This window comes from Nilaparvata lugens, chromosome 2, assembly GCF_014356525.2.
Source record: "Nilaparvata lugens isolate BPH chromosome 2, ASM1435652v1, whole genome shotgun sequence".
NCBI classification, from domain to species: Eukaryota; Metazoa; Arthropoda; class Insecta; order Hemiptera; family Delphacidae; genus Nilaparvata; species Nilaparvata lugens.
Window position 1 is genome coordinate 90,906,046 of NC_052505.1, and position 12,897 is coordinate 90,918,942.

Below are 12,897 nucleotides of genomic sequence, written 5' to 3' on the forward strand. Positions count from 1 at the left end.
CACCATCATTCACCATCATTCACCATCATTCACCATCATTCACCATCATTCACCATCATTCACCATCATTCACCATCATTCACCATCATTCACCATCATTCACCATCATTCACCATCATTCACCATCATTCACCATCATTCACCATCATTCACCATCATTCACCATCATTCACCATCATTCACCATCATTCACCATCATTCACCATCATTCACCATCATTCACCATCATTCACCATCATTCACCATCATTCACCATCATTCACCATCATTCACCATCATTCACCATCATTCACCATCATTCACCATCATTCACCATCATTCACCATCATTCACCATCATTCACCATCATTCACCATCATTCACCATCATTCACCATCATTCACCATCATTCACCATCATTCACCATCATTCACCATCATTCACCATCATTCACCATCATTCACCATCATTCACCATCATTCACCATCATTCACCATCATTCACCATCATTCACCATCATTCACCATCATTCACCATCATTCACCATCATTCACCATCATTCACCATCATTCACCATCATTCACCATCATTCACCATCATTCACCATCATTCACCATCATTCACCATCATTCACCATCATTCACCATCATTCACCATCATTCACCATCATTCACCATCATTCACCATCATTCACCATCATTCACCATCATTCACCATCATTCACCATCATTCACCATCATTCACCATCATTCACCATCATTCACCATCATTCACCATCATTCACCATCATTCACCATCATTCACCATCATTCACCATCATTCACCATCATTCACCATCATTCACCATCATTCACCATCATTCACCATCATTCACCATCATTCACCATCATTCACCATCATTCACCATCATTCACCATCATTCACCATCATTCACCTCATTTGGGCTCGATTCAACTTTTTTTTCTTCGCAAGTCGAGAACAGACTGCGACTCTAGTCTCAACTCACACTTACACGACTCAAGTCGAGAACAGACTGCGGCTCTAGTCTCAACTCACACTTACACGACTCAAGTCGAGAACAGACTGCGGCTCTAGTCTCAACTCACACTTACACGACTCAAGTCGAGAACAGACTGCGGCTCTAGTCTCAACTCACACTTACACGACTCAAGTCGAGAACAGACTGCGACTCTAGTCTCAACTCACACTTACACGACTCAAGTCGAGAACAGACTGCGACTCTAGTCTCAACTCACACTTACACGACTCAAGTCGAGAACAGACTGCGGCTCTAGTCTCAACTCACACTTACACGACTCAAGTCGAGAACAGACTGCGACTCTAGTCTCAACTCACACTTACACGACTCAAGTCGAGAACAGACTGCGACTCTAGTCTCAACTCACACTTACACGACTCAAGTCGAGAACAGACTGCGGCTCTAGTCTCAACTCACACTTACACGACTCAAGTCGAGAACAGACTGCGGCTCTAGTCTCAACTCACACTTACACGACTCAAGTCGAGAACAGACTGCGGCTCTAGTCTCAACTCACACTTACACGACTCAAGTCGAGAACAGACTGCGGCTCTAGTCTCAACTCACACTTACACGACTCAAGTCGAGAACAGACTGCGACTCTAGTCTCAACTCACACTTACACGACTCAAGTCGAGAACAGACTGCGGCTCTAGTCTCAACTCACACTTACACGACTCAAGTCGAGAACAGACTGCGGCTCTAGTCTCAACTCACACTTACACGACTCAAGTCGAGAACAGACTGCGACTCTAGTCTCAACTCACACTTACACGACTCAAGTCGAGAACAGACTGCGGCTCTAGTCTCAACTCACACTTACACGACTCAAGTCGAGAACAGACTGCGGCTCTAGTCTCAACTCACACTTACACGACTCAAGTCGAGAACAGACTGCGGCTCTAGTCTCAACTCACACTTACACGACTCAAGTCGAGAACAGACTGCGACTCTAGTCTCAACTCACACTTACACGACTCAAGTCGAGAACAGACTGCGGCTCTAGTCTCAACTCACACTTACACGACTCAAGTCGAGAACAGACTGCGGCTCTAGTCTCAACTCACACTTACACGACTCAAGTCGAGAACAGACTGCGGCTCTAGTCTCAACTCACACTTACACGACTCAAGTCGAGAACAGACTGCGACTCTAGTCTCAACTCACACTTACACGACTCAAGTCGAGAACAGACTGCGACTCTAGTCTCAACTCACACTTACACGACTCAAGTCGAGAACAGACTGCGACTCTAGTCTCAACTCACACTTACACGACTCAAGTCGAGAACAGACTGCGGCTCTAGTCTCAACTCACACTTACACGACTCAAGTCGAGAACAGACTGCGGCTCTAGTCTCAACTCACACTTACACGACTCAAGTCGAGAACAGACTGCGGCTCTAGTCTCAACTCACACTTACACGACTCAAGTCGAGAACAGACTGCGACTCTAGTCTCAACTCACACTTACACGACTCAAGTCGAGAACAGACTGCGACTCTAGTCTCAACTCACACTTACACGACTCAAGTCGAGAACAGACTGCGGCTCTAGTCTCAACTCACACTTACACGACTCAAGTCGAGAACAGACTGCGACTCTAGTCTCAACTCACACTTACACGACTCAAGTCGAGAACAGACTGCGACTCTAGTCTCAACTCACACTTACACGACTCAAGTCGAGAACAGACTGCGGCTCTAGTCTCAACTCACACTTACACGACTCAAGTCGAGAACAGACTGCGACTCTAGTCTCAACTCACACTTACACGACTCAAGTCGAGAACAGACTGCGGCTCTAGTCTCAACTCACACTTACACGACTCAAGTCGAGAACAGACTGCGGCTCTAGTCTCAACTCACACTTACACGACTCAAGTCGAGAACAGACTGCGACTCTAGTCTCAACTCACACTTACACGACTCAAGTCGAGAACAGACTGCGACTCTAGTCTCAACTCACACTTACACGACTCAAGTCGAGAACAGACTGCGGCTCTAGTCTCAACTCACACTTACACGACTCAAGTCGAGAACAGACTGCGACTCTAGTCTCAACTCACACTTACACGACTCAAGTCGAGAACAGACTGCGACTCTAGTCTCAACTCACACTTACACGACTCAAGTCGAGAACAGACTGCGACTCTAGTCTCAACTCACACTTACACGACTCAAGTCGAGAACAGACTGCGGCTCTAGTCTCAACTCACACTTACACGACTCAAGTCGAGAACAGACTAACGTTGTCTGTCTACTAACGTTGATAGTAGGTATTGCCTGAAGTAATAGTAGGTCAAAGTTAGTAGACAGACTAACGTTGTCTGTCTACTAACGTTGATAGTAGGTATTGCCTGAAGTAATAGTAGGTATTGCTATTGGTGTAACACATTATGATAAATACAACAATTTATAAAAGTAAACGTGGTTTAGCGTTATACGTAGATGGTCCTAACTAACATGACATTTTCACTACACCGTCACTGGCAATCATTCACCATCATTCACCATCATTCACCATCATTCACCATCATTCACCATCATTCACCATCATTCACCATCATTCACCATCATTCACCTCATTTGGGCTCGATTCAACTTTTTTTTCTTCGCAAGTTTTTGCAACTTAGAGTCACTTCTCCCCTCCCCTCCGCCAATGCTCCTTATCTCTCCAGTCATCCTCTCTCAAAACTTCGGCATTCCATCTCTTTCCAACATTGGCCATCCATATTTTCCTTCGCCTACCACGCTGGTTTGGAGTACATTCAGTGGTAATCTCTCCGTATTCATTCGGCGTAGATGGCCACACCACTTTACCTGGGTCTTACCAATGCTACTTGTAGAGTTGATCATCCAATTCAAAATGAACCTGTTTGATATTAATCAAAATCAAATGACACGAGAACCAATCAGAACAGAATTTTTGAGAGAATGCATCTATGATTGTATCTCGTGGAATTTAATCAGTAATCACGGTTAAAACTGGACAGGCTTTTGACTTTTTTCGAAGAGAATGCATCTATGATTGGATCTCGTGAGATTCAATCACGGTTAAAATTGAGCAGGCTTTTGTGCGACCGGGCTACTTTCCTGTGAAAATGAGGTTTCTATTTCGGTAATGGAAAGACCTGACTCTTGTACTTGAATCAAAATAGTTTTCGCTATTGAAATTTGAAATATACTGAAGTTAGAAAAACCATATTAAGAAATCAAACAAAAAAATCCTTTGTACAGTATGTAGTTGAAAAGTTCGAAAATCAATTTGCAACTCAGCTTTACAAACAGACCTTAATCCGCCGGCTTTCAAGAGTTTACGGTCAAAATTATGGAACGTTTCAAAATTTATGCAGCTCTGCAAACTTTCCGGCTACTTTTTTATGATAACTGAAAGTTTATTTCGTCTCTCCGGAAGTCCTTCAAAGTTGGAATGTAACTTTTCCATTTTGCAAATTCCGGCTGGACGATTCCACATACAGGCCGACAGAACTCATTCCTCAATTTTAATATTTATAGAATATAAATTGGATATTTCCATTTGAAATATTGGCATCCTTCCTGCTGATTCCAGATTGAGTTGAGTATGATATAGAGTGAGAGCGAAAGTGTCAGAAGAGAGTGAGAGGAGGATTAATCAGTCAATGTGGTGATGCAACAAACATGCAGAGATCATAAAGTTTGGATTTCGCTCTCTTTCTCTTTTCATATATCACTTTGTTTCTCCGCAATACATGATTCCCTACGATGACAAATTTATTTATTTGTTGATACAATTACATGAATCATGTACGTCAACAATTCGTTACATTAATTATGGAACCATTCATTATCACAATACCCTTCCTCAAAAACAGTGAAATTCCTAGATCAGATTTTCCTAAATGCCGGCTGAACAAAACCTATTCTGTTCTAAGAGCTTGAAACTTATTTATTCTATTAGAACACCTAATAAAGCTGTTATAATTAATCAATTTTGAATTTTATCGCGAACGGCGAATATCAATTTCATAAATTGAAGACTACCATACCACTTTTCGAAACTTTGAGGTTTAAAAGTTAGTTACTCACTTGGATAACGAGATCTTTCCTGGGTCATTGTAGTTCTATGTCTATGTATGAGATAAATCAATCACCATAATAATGAAATGATAGCTGGAAATTCAGGTATATTTTCTCCACAATTTTCCTACCTATTTGTATTTGAAGCAGTCCATTTCTCTTGCTTAGCATTGCCAAAGAGTCTAAGCAGTGAGTTTTGTCATTCAAAGATGGGGACAATGTGATTCATTGATTCAAGTGATTTATTGATTGACGCAATGACTATTTGATTGTAGAATCAATACAGCTAGGCAGTAACTGTACAATACAGTAGGTAGAAATTCGTAGACTTGGTATTTTTTCCTATAATACAAAGTATTACCATTATTGTAGCATGATGGTATAGGTCGTTTATGTACCAAATTTCTCAATTAGCTGAAGCCGATAGTCCAAGTAGTTATTTATCGTGAAGCTATGTGCCCGCTGGTAGTCTCTCATACTGTGTCGTTCTTAAGATGCGTACAGACTTTCGCTCTGCTCCGCAATCGAACGTCACTCGAGCAGATCGATGATGATCAACCGGGGAGCAAGAGTGGAACGCGAGAAGAGCTAACATCTCCCGTAACGTTCATGATCGGAGCGATTGCAGAGCGAGTGCGGAGCGAGTGCGTGGAGCGATTGTGAAGCGTGTGTGGAGCGAGTGCGGAGCGTGCGCGGAGTGTTTTGGAGACGCGTATGTCACCTTTACACTCTCACCCGGCCAAGACAGTAATAAAACAGTAGTTTACAGTGATCGGCTTGTGCTAACAAAAATCAGCTTGAAATTTCAAACTTAAACAATCTATACCATGTGATATCTTCTCATGCTATCTTTATCTATGGAATTACAAAATCTAGAGACATGATTGTAGGACAAAGTTGATTCGAAATCAACTGATATTTGTTTTGAGATAGAAAAAATGTTCCAAGAAAGTGGAATGTTTCAAGAAATGTATGATACATAATTAGATTGACGTAATACATACAATGAGATTGAATAAAAACATGAGTAGATGATGAGAAAGCTCGATGCAAGTAATCAGCATGAGCCCTTATCAAAATTGCCTATCCTGCAGATTGGATCTGTTGGTCTTTCATTCCTGTTGAATGCATGCGTACGGTATTTTACTACCCGTATGCTCGCAGCCAACATCTACTGCCATATCATCATATCGTGACGTCAGCATCGGACAGAAAACAATGTAAACAAACTCTGCAGAAAAGTTTTCTATCCGATGCTGACGTCACGATATGGTGATATGGCAGTAGATGTTGGATTCAGAGGCTAGACTTCCCAGCGTGTCTATTCTATAACTGGTCTAAGATTGTTTCTGAGAAGCTATAAAACTCCGTGACATCCTGCTATTCAATTGTACAATTCTTTTAATCCCAATGATAACGCCAGAGAAAACTCCTATAATATAGAAGGCAAGACATTGTATTCTGTGATAACGCTCACTGAGTAGATTAATACATTCATGAATTTCATGATTTCAGTAATGATTGGATTTGAACAATCTAAATCTAAATCATAGATGAATAAGGCCCAATTTCACCAAAGTTTCTGAAACCGCCGGTTTCGAAACTGTGGTTCCTGGCTGAACAGAAGTTTTGAATGCTGACGGATTTCACCAGCACAAACTGACCAAAGATTCCGAAACCGTCGTTTTGGGGTATTGTGAAGGCAGTGAACCCACTTGACGTCATTTTTATAACCTAAAAACTTTGTTGTGCTCTCGTAGATTGTTGTTCTAACATTCAATACGAATAAGAATCTTCATTATTAAAGACATTGTTAACAATGCATTTACAAACGTCAATAATAGGTACTAGATAATACATAATAGTACTAGTCTGCAAATATTTGGTCTAGTCAATCACAAAAAATTCTTGTATGCTACATAAAATTTAGGCTTTCAGTAGTTTTCAATTTTCTTCTGAAGAATGCAAGAGACAATGATTTGATTCCTAGTAGTAAAGAATTGTCAAGTATACACAAGTGATGTATACTTAAAGACAGATGTATACACAAGATTTTTTTGCAAAGTAGGTAGTGATCCTGAGCTTTTGAGCTCTGATATTATTCCTATTTCTGAATAGGTGATTGAATATCTATTGTAAGTGGACATAATATTAGAGTTTTTTCTAGGTTCAATGAGAGATTTCATTATTCACATGAATCATTAAGGAGTACAGAGCTATCATCTAGAAAATTTTGTACTCCTGTTTTGGATTTACAACTAACTTTGAGATTAAAATCATCAGCAAAAAGTAATCCTGCTTTATGAGTACCTTCTATGTTACAAATTATGTCATTAAAATATAGGCTATTAATGAGTATTGTTCCAAGTATGGAGCGTTGAGTGACCCTATACCGATCCTTCCTGCCCTTAGAGAACTGACAATCTCTGTAAACAATCTGGTTGCAGTCTTTTAAATATGACATAACGAGATCGATTCATTCAGAATTGCAGCCATAATAAGAAAGTTTGCTACCAAGTATGTTATGCCAGTACCGTATCGTAAGACATACCAGCATATGACCTAAAGCTAACAGAAAGATCCTTATCCAAATAATCAACAACACTATTTACTAGTCTTGTAACTTCATTACATGGCCTGAAGCCAAATTGTTTTTCAGTAAACATACCAAAGCTTTCAAAATGACTTGATATCTGGTCTTGCATTATGGCCTTGAATACTTTGGATATCACAGGTACAATAATTGATGGTCAGAAGTTTTTTTATCGCCTTTTTATGTACAAGTAATACCTTAATGTTTTTCAATACACTTGGAAAAATGCCCTTGCAAACCAAACAGTCATACATATACGTATAAGTTGCCTTTTTCTTGTTTCTATAGTTTTTCCGGTGTTGTAAATTAGCTATAGGTATTATTTGTAATCGAAAATTTATTCGTTTTTATCTGTTAATTAGTTTTAATTGGGTCATTTATATATATATTAGGTACGGTACCTAGTTTAATAAGAAACTCATGGAGAAAACGTTGAGTGGGAAAACGATTGGGGAGCCTCTGCATATATATATGAACAGTTCTGATTGATCTAATAGAAAAACATTTTAATATTATTGAATGTAAGAAGACTTATTACTTTAAATAAATTATTGAAATTGTTGGATTGGTTAAAAATAGGAAGCGAATTCAACAATTTTAATAAACTACTGCCTAATGAATTAACTAACAAACTTATAACTAAATCCAAAAATATCAAAATAATCAACTGACTATTGAACAACATTTGAAATGTCAATACATGAGTGTGTGTGACCTAACATTCAGCTCTTTACGATTACAGTAGGCTACACGAAAACGCGAAAGTAGTGCGATATAAAACTGTTTATAGGTTATAATCGCCCGTTTTCGAAGGCTAACCGACCAAACTTGGCCGGTAAGTTTGAACTGGAGTTTTCGGAGTCACGTGACCCTAAACGAGTGTGGTGAAATTCGATTCTGTCGTTTACGGCCAAACAGCAGATTTCATTTTGTTAAACTGTTGGTTTGGTGTTTGGTGAAATCGGGCCTAAGAATGAGGAGATTGTGGGAAAACGTATCCAATATTTGATGTGCTGAATTCTATAGTAAGGTCCACGTTATAATGGCAGTGGGAGAAGATAGGAGAACAACGAAGCCGATCCACTGTCTTGTCAATGCCTTCTATAGACGCTAGCTGATACAGGTTTATTGATGTATATTAACTGTTCATTCTCGTTTAAAATAATCAATCTTATTTTATAAAGGCAAGAAATTATATTTTTCGTTGTTGGTTATCCATCTTGTTTTCACTGGAATTATTACTATTGTATTCTTATATGATTTTAAAGTGAAAAACACTCACATTCCTTGGTGTGGCAACGCGTTTCGTGCTGGTGTTGCACATTCTCAAGTTGACCAAATCAACTTTTCCTCCCACACCCTGTTCGACAAACTCATTTAAATCCTCCTCTATCAACCGCCAAAACTCCCCTCCACCTCCACCCCGACCAAATACTCACCCTCATAACCTTAAATACCGTACTTTAGTTTCTGTTTGGCTTGAGAATGTGCAACACCAGCACGAAACGCGTCGCCACACCAAAGAATGTGATTGTTTTTTCACTTTAAAGTTATATTAGAATACAATTAATAGTTATATTTTACAATAATTTCATAATGAATTCACATAATTAAGATGGAATATTTTGTTAATTAATTATTAATTCTACATTGTTAAAAGACGATCTGGCCACAGAACAAAGCGAGGAAGAGATAGCACTATCCGCTTTGTTGAATGATAGACAAGGATAGCAATACCATTGCTTATCAAACACTGCCATTATAACGTGAACCTCACTATAGCAAATTTCATGATTCCCAGTGAGTGCATGTTCGTGGAAATTCATTGGTTATATAAAGGATTAATCGATTGGAAACAATCACCTCTATTATATATCTATCTATCAATCAATCCAGCAATTAAATAAACGACAAGAGCTATTGTGATAACTCATTTAGATTGAACCGGAAAAAATCGTTTAATACCTCCATTACAAAAATGATGTACCGTGTACGTATAAAACTGTTTATAGGTTATAATCGCCCGTTTTCGAAGGCTAACCGACCAAACTTGGCCGGTAAGTTTGAACTGGAGTTTTCGGAGTCACGTGACCCTAAACGAGTGTGGTGAAATTCGATTCTGTCGTTTACGGCCAAACAGCAGATTTCATTTTGTTAAACTGTTGGTTTGGTGTTTGGTGAAATCGGGCCTAAGAATGAGGAGATTGTGGGAAAACGTATCCAATATTTGATGTGCTGAATTCTATAGTAAGGTCCACGTTATAATGGCAGTGGGAGAAGATAGGAGAACAACGAAGCCGATCCACTGTCTTGTCAATGCCTTCTATAGACGCTAGCTGATACAGGTTTATTGATGTATATTAACTGTTCATTCTCGTTTAAAATAATCAATCTTATTTTATAAAGGCAAGAAATTATATTTTTCGTTGTTGGTTATCCATCTTGTGTTTCACTGGAATTATTACTATTGTATTCTTATATGATTTTAAAGTGAAAAACACTCACATTCCTTGGTGTGGCAACGCGTTTCGTGCTGGTGTTGCACATTCTCAAGTTGACCAAATCAACTTTTCCTCCCACACCCTGTTCGACAAACTCATTTAAATCCTCCTCTATCAACCGCCAAAACTCCCCTCCACCTCCACCCCGACCAAATACTCACCCTCATAACCTTAAATACCGTACTTTAGTTTCTGTTTGGCTTGAGAATGTGCAACACCAGCACGAAACGCGTCGCCACACCAAAGAATGTGATTGTTTTTTCACTTTAAAGTTATATAATAGTTATATTTTTCCAATAATTTCATAATGAATTCACATAATTAAGATGGAATATTTTGTTAATTAATTATTAATTCTACATTGTCAGAAGACGATCTGGCCACAGAACAAAGCGAGGAAGAGATAGCACTATCCGCTTTGTTGAATGATAGACAAGGATAGCAATACCATTGCTTATCAAACACTGCCATTATAACGTGAACCTCACTATAGCAAATTTCATGATTCCCAGTGAGTGCATGTTCGTGGAAATTCATTGGTTATATAAAGGATTAATCGATTGGAAACAATCACCTCTATTATATATCTATCTATCAATCAATCCAGCAATTAAATAAACGACAAGAGAGCTATTGTGATAACTCATTTAGATTGAACCGGAAAAAATCGTTTAATACCTCCATTACAAAAATGATGTACCGTGTACGTATATTACTGTTTTCCAATAACTTTGATACGCAAAAAGAAATTGGTTATTAATAGAATGCTGGAAGCAGAGATTGAACAAACAAGCTGATTGCATATTTTGTGGAAAAAACGAGATGGGACCGACTCAGACTCTGCTATGGATAGTGATTTTTTATTTATGATGAGAGCAGCTTGTGATCGTTCCCAATCTAAAAATGCATGACAGATGAAAAATAAAAGCTAAGCACGTCAACTGTGAAAAAACATGATTCGCTGCCGAAATTATCGCAGCGTTCGTCAGTTTGTACTCTCTATAACGATACAGTGTAATTTTGTACTCTCTATAACGATACAGTGTCAAAGTTCCGGAAGGTTTTTTACAACAGTATAATATTGCAGCTCATCTAACCAACCGTGGCTCGCAGATTCGCTCCAACAAAAGCTCACTTTTCATGCTTGTTTGGGGAAAGAATATTTTTCTCACACTTTTTTGTGAGTGATGGTTGAAAATTACAAGCTCTAATGGTTACAGGATATTTTTGATACTGGAATTTGTAACTCAAATTTGTCCCTTCACCTCCTGAATTTCATGTATTTGTTGAAGAATATTCGATTTTTTAGAGCAACTTTTTTGTTACAATTATCTGATTGGTGTCTCATTGACAAGTGGAGAAAAACAAATAAGTTTGTTCTACTTTGAGTCTAGTCCAGTCCGATTTATAGTTACCATTATATTATATAAAAAGATAAGAAGTATAGTAACTGTAATCCAATCCAGCTCTAGTGTAGAGAGGCCATAAATTTGTTTACTCTAGTCCAGTCCAATTCAGGAGCCAAATTTCAAAATACTCAGTTCTTTAAAGCACTTTCACTTATTTTTCCGCACACACATCAAATCGCATGAAGTCGTCGAGAGTGGGAGAACTTTTAAATCGTGTTCAATCGTTACATTTTTGCTAAGATCTGTTGCAACCTACATAAAAATAATATTGGCTTGGACAAGCTTGTATTACAAAGAAAAAATATAAATTTCTACAAAGTATAAATCAATAATAATTGAGATGATTATTTTGATTACACCTCACAATGGGCTCTGTATACAATTAATTTCAAAAGAGCGCGCCAAAAACTGTAAACCAGTTTTATATTCGTTTGGTGGGTGATGCGTCAGTCATGTGGTTTCTGGTAACATGTCACTTGGTCGAAGCGGTGCATGTACCGCAACCTCCCATGAACTCAATCATTGTTTAGAATGTTTATGTTCATTTGCTTACCGATGCCCATGTGCGTTGTGCGTATTTTTCATAATTTCATTTAGAATGTTTTTCATGAACCCCTAAAAACTCTTATTTATTTTGTCAAGTATTTGTTATAATTACAGTTTTTATTCACAAAATTGTATTACTAAATATCCAAATGTGCTCAAGACTATTTATTACTTTATCACAAATGTTTATTTTATGTAATTTATTGAACATTGCAAACAACCTAGACGTGATTCATATTTTTATTTTTATCTGAAACAATATCTACTGTTTATGAAGTTAAACTTAACTCTGAGAACTAATTCTATTTTAATTCTTTCAAGATGTATTTGCAAAAAATCATTTTAATTTACACATACCATACCTCGTTTCAGAGGCTATGTGGCAGAAATTGCCTAAATTCATCAAAAAGAATTTTTAGAGTCAAACTCTGTTTTATTTTTAATGAATATATAAGTCTTAAGTGTTAGCACTCCAAGTGGACTCTTCAAAATCTCCAAATTATTATGTTACCACAATATTATTATTTTATCCAGTTCATAATCATAGACTTACCTGTAAGTTAATTCTTTTATTTTTATTCTATATCTTATAATTCTATTATTCAATTTTTCATGTATTCCAGATACTTTTTTCATAATGTCTTTAATATTGAATTATTAGCATAATTCCAATAAAATGAAAAATTATAATAGTAGCCTAACGGTGAAATTATTCTACCACTTAGACCTATGCCCACTAGTCACTGGTCAATACCTAATGTCTGATTGTT

At 37.9% G+C, this 12,897-nt stretch overlaps 1 protein-coding gene across 1 annotated transcript in view; it reads left to right on the forward strand.

Moving 5' to 3' along the window:
- LOC111049177 (Down syndrome cell adhesion molecule-like protein Dscam2) overlaps positions 1-12,897 on the forward strand; it is a 390,077-nt gene that overhangs the window by 290,147 nt on the left and 87,033 nt on the right.